Raw genomic sequence first — 5,135 nt, 5'->3', positions numbered from 1 at the left:
CCCTCCCTATCGTAGCTGACTCCTCACCGGGTGATTCCCATCCGTTCCCAGGTAGAGGACATGTTAAGAGACCATCTTCCGTGCAAGAAAGTGCGGCTGACGCCTGGAGGTGGGGAGCCGGATAACGTTGGGAAGAAGAGAAGGAAATGAGCCGGACAATCCGGGATTGTCAGTGGGTGGATTACAACCCGATCTGGGCTGATGTGTTTCTGTGTGTTTGTGTCTGTGTGTTTGTGTCTGTGTGTTTGTGTCTGTGTGTGTTCGTGTGTGTTTATCTGTATGTGTCTGTGTTTGTGTTTGTCTGTGTGTGTTTGTGTCTGTGTTTATCTGTATGTGTCTGTGTTTGTGTGTTTTTGTGTCTGTGTGTGTGTTCAAAATGAGTTTTGTAAGATTAATTAAAGGGATTTATAAAGGGCTTCAAAAGTTATTGAAATGGATTTCTAAAGGGATATTAAAGGTGTTTAAAAGTAGTTTCTATCGTGCTTTTAAAGATATTTTTAAATGGGTTTATAAAGGGTTTCACAGCTGTTCAGAAAAGGTTTGTAATCGAGTTCTGAAGAAGTTTAAAATCGTTTATTTTATTGTCTTAAAGCTGTTTAAATGGTTTATGATGTTGTTTTGAAATAGATTAAAGTCGCTTTATTTAGGGATTCTAAAGGGTTTTAGAAGGACATATAACCGGGTTTTAAAGGTGTTTAAAAGGGTTTAAAAGTCAGTTTATTGAAAGCTTTCTGAGGTGTTTAGTATCTGTTTTAACAGGGTGTATTGATTTACTGATGAGATTATATTTGTAAGGGGCTGTAATGCGGGATTTCAACAGGGTCTAACAAGATTTTTTATTTAAATTGGAGGAGTACAGAGTTATTGGAGGCTTGTAAGGCCGGATGAGGTTACAGACATAGGGAGGGGGGGGGGGGGGGGGTTGTAGGGGCCGGAGGAGGTTACAGAGATAGGGAGGGTTGTAGTGGCTGGAGGAGGTTACAGAGATAGGGAGAGGTCTCTCTCTCCCTCACTGAGTCAGCTACACACAGAGGTGAGCTCTCCCTCTCTCCCTCACTGACTCAGCTAAGCACAGAGGTGAGCTCCCACTCTCTCACTCACTAGTCAGCGACACACAGAGGCGAGCTCTCCCTCTCTCCCTCATTAGTCAGCTCCAGACAGAGGTGAGCTCTCTCTCTCTCCCTCACTGAGTCAGCTACACATAGAGGTGAGCTCTCTCTCTCCCTCACTAGTCAGCTACACACAGAGGTGAGCTCTCCCTCTCTCCCTCACTGAGTCAGCTACACACAGAGGTGAGCTCTCTCTCTCTCCCTCACTAGTCAGCTACACACAGAGTTGAGATCTCTCTCTCTCCCTCGCGAGTCAGCTACACACAGAGGTGAGCTCTCTCTCTCTCCCTCACTAGTCAGCTCCAGACAGAGGTGAGCTCTCCCTCTCTCCCTCACGAGTCCCGACAGACAGATGTGAGCTCTCCCTCTCTCCCTCACTGAGTCAGCTACACACAGAGATCAGCTCTCTCTCTCTCCCTCACTGAGACAGCAGCACACAGAGGTGAGCTATCTCTCTCTCCCTCACTGAGTCAGCTACACACAGAGGTGAGCTCTCCCTCTCTCCCTCACTGAGTCAGCTACACACAGAGGTGAGCTCTCCCTCTCTCCCTCATTGAGACTATTACAGTCAGAGGTGAGCTCTCCCTCTCTCCCTCACTGAGTCAGCGACAGACAGAGGTGTGCTCTCCCTCTCTCCCTCACTAGTCAGCTCCAGACAGAGGTGAGCTCTCCCTCTCTCCCTCACTCGTCCCTATAGACAGAGGTGATCTCTCCCTCTCTCCCTCACTGAGTCAGCTACACACAGAGGTGAGCTCTCCCTCTCTCCCTCACTCGTCCCTATAGACAGAGGTGAGCTCTCCCTTTCTCCCTCACTGAGCCAGCTACACACAGATGTGAGTTCTCTCTCTCTCCCTCGCTAGTCAGCTACACACAGAGGGGATCTCTCCCTCTGTCCCTCACTGAGTCAGCTACACACAGAGGTGAGCTCTCTCTCTCTCCCTCGCTAGTCAGCTACTGACAGAGGTGAGCTCTCTCTCTCTCCCTCACTGAGTCAGCTACACACAGAGGTGAGCTCTCTCTCTCTCCCTCGCTCGTCAGCTACAGACAGAGGTGAGCTCTCCCTCTCTCCCTCACTGGTCAGATCCAGACAGAGGTGAGCTCTCCCTCTCTCCCTCATTGAGACTATTACAGTCAGAGATGAGTTCTCCCTCTCTCCCTCACTAGTCAGCTACAGACAGAGGTGAGCTCTCCCTCTCTCCCTCACTGAGTCAGCTAAACACAGAGGTGAGCTCTCTCTCTCTCCCTCACTGAGTCAGCTACAGACAGAGGTGAGCTCTCCCTTTCTCCCTCACTAGTCAGCTCCAGACAGAGGTGAGCTCTCCCTCTCTCCCTCACTCGTCCCTATAGACAGAGGTGAGTTCTCCCTCTCTCCCTCACTGAGTCAGCTACACACAGAGATGAGCTCTCCATCTCTCCCTCACTGAGTCAGCTACACACAGAGGTGAGCTCTCTCTCTCTCCCTCACTGAGACTGCTACACACAGAGGTGAGCTCTCTCTCTCTCCCTCACTGTGTCAGCTACAGACAGAGGTGAGCTCTCTCTCTCTCGCTTACTGAGTCAGCTACACCCAGAGGTGAGCTCTCTCTCTCTACCTCGCTCGTCAGCTACAGACAGAGGTGAGCTCTCTCTCTCTCCCTCACTGAGTCAGCTACAGACAGAGGTGAGCTCTCCCTCTCTCCCTCACTGGTCAGCTCCAGACAGAGGTGAGCTCTCCCTCTCTCCCTCACTAGTCCCTACAGACAGAGGTGAGCACTCCCTCTCTCCCTCACTGAGTCAGCTACACACAGAGATGAGCTCTCTCTCTCTCCCTCACTGAGACAGCTACACACAGAGGTGAGCTCTCTCTCTCTCCCTCACTGAGTCAGCTACACACAGAGGTGAGCTCTCTCTCTCTCCCTCACTAGTCAGTTACACACAGAGGTGAGCTCTCCCTCTCTCCCTCACTGAGTCAGCTACACACAGAGGTGAGCTCTCTCTCTCTCCCTCACTGAGTCAGCTGCACACAGAGGTGAGCTCTCTCTCTCTCCCTCACTGAGTCAGCTACAGACAGAGGTGAGCTCTCCCTCTCTCCCTCTCTCCCTCACTAGTCAGCGCCAGACAGTGATCCCTCCCTCTCTCCCTCACTCGTCCCTATAGACAGAGGTGAGTTCTCCCTCTCACCCTCACTGAGTCAGCTACACACAGAGATGATCTCTCTCTCTCTCCCTCACTGAGACAGCTACACACAGAGGTGATCTCTCCCTCTCTCCCTCACTAGTCCCTACAGACAGAGGTGAGCTCTCCCTCTCTCCCTCACTGAGTCAGCTACACACAGAGGTGAGCTCTCTCTCTCTCCCTCACTGAGACTGCTACACACAGAGGTGAGCTCTCTCTCTCCCCCTCACTGAGTCAGCTACAGACAGAGGTGAGCTCCCTCTCTCGCTCACTGAGTCAGCTACACCCAGAGGTGAGCTCTCTCTCTCTCCCTCACTGAGTCAGCTACTGACAGAGGTGAGCTCTCTCTCTCTCCCTCGCTAGTCAGCTACTGACAGAGGTGAGCTCTCTCTCTCTCCCTCACTGAGTCAGCTACAGACGGAGGTGAGATCTCTCTCTCTCCCTCACTCGTCAGCTACACACAGAGGTGAGCTCTCTCTCTCCCTCACTGAGTCAGCTAAAGGCAGATGTGACCTCTCCCTCTCTCCCTCACTTGTCAGCTCCAGACAGAGGTGAGCTCTTCCTATCTCCCTCACGAGTCCCTACAGACAGATGTGAGCTCTCCCTCTCTCCCTCACTGAGTCAGCTACACACAGAGATGAGCTCTCTCTCTCTCCCTCACTGAGTCAGCTACACACAGAGTTCTGCACTCACTCTCTCCCTCACTGAGTCAGCTACACACAGAGGTGAGCTCTCCCTTTCTCCCTCACTGAGCCAGCTACACACAGATGTGAGTTCTCTCTCTCTCCCTCACTGAGTCAGCTACACACAGAGGTGAGCTCTCCCTCTCTCCCTCACTGGTCAGCTACACACAGAGGTGAGCTCTCCCTCACTGAGTCAGCTACAAACAGAGGTGAGCTCTCTCTCTCTCCCTCACTGAGTCAGCTACACACAGAGGTGTGCTCTCCCTCTCTCCCTAACTGAGCCAGCTACACACAGATGTGAGTTCTCTCTCTCTCCCTCACTGAGTCAGCTACACACAGAGGTGAGCTCTCCCTCTCTCCCTCACTGGTCAGCTACACACAGAGGTGAGCTCTCTCTCACTGAGTCAGCTACAAACAGAGGTGAGCTCTCTCTCTCTCCCTCACTGAGTCAGCTACACACAGAGATCAGCTCTCTCTCTCTCCCTCACTGAGTCAGCTACACACAGAGGTGAGCTCTCGCTCTCTCCCTCACTGAGTCAGCTGCACACAGAGGTGAGCTCTCTCTCTCTCCCTCACTGAGTCAGCTACAGACAGAGGTGAGCTCTCCCTCTCTCCCTCACTAGTCAGCGCCAGACAGTGATCTCTCCCTCTCTCCCTCACTCGTCCCTATAGACAGAGGTGAGTTCTCCCTCTCACCCTCACTGAGTCAGCTACACACAGAGATGATCTCTCTCTCTATCCCTCACTGAGACAGCTACACACAGAGGTGATCTCTCCCTCTCTCCCTCACTAGTCCCTACAGACAGAGGTGAGCTCTCCCTCTCTCCCTCACTGAGTCAGCTACACACAGAGGTGAGCTCTCTCTCTCTCCCTCACTGAGACTGCTACACACAGAGGTGAGCTCTCTCTCTCCCCCTCACTGAGTCAGCTACAGACAGAGGTGAGCTCCCTCTCTCTCGCTCACTGAGTCAGCTACACCCAGAGGTGAGCTCTATCTCTCTCCCTCGCTAGTCAGCTACTGACAGAGGTGAGCTCTCTCTCTCTCCCTCACTGAGTCAGCTACAGACGGAGGTGAGATCTCTCTCTCTCCCTCACTCGTCAGCTACACACAGAGGTGAGCTCTCTCTCTCTCCCTCACTGAGTCAGCTAAAGGCAGATGTGACCTCTCCCTCTCTCCCTCACTAGTCAG

Source organism: Heterodontus francisci, unplaced genomic scaffold (assembly GCF_036365525.1).
Source record: "Heterodontus francisci isolate sHetFra1 unplaced genomic scaffold, sHetFra1.hap1 HAP1_SCAFFOLD_345, whole genome shotgun sequence".
In the NCBI taxonomy this organism is placed as follows: Eukaryota; Metazoa; Chordata; class Chondrichthyes; order Heterodontiformes; family Heterodontidae; genus Heterodontus; species Heterodontus francisci.
Note: the sequence above shows the minus strand (reverse complement) of the source record.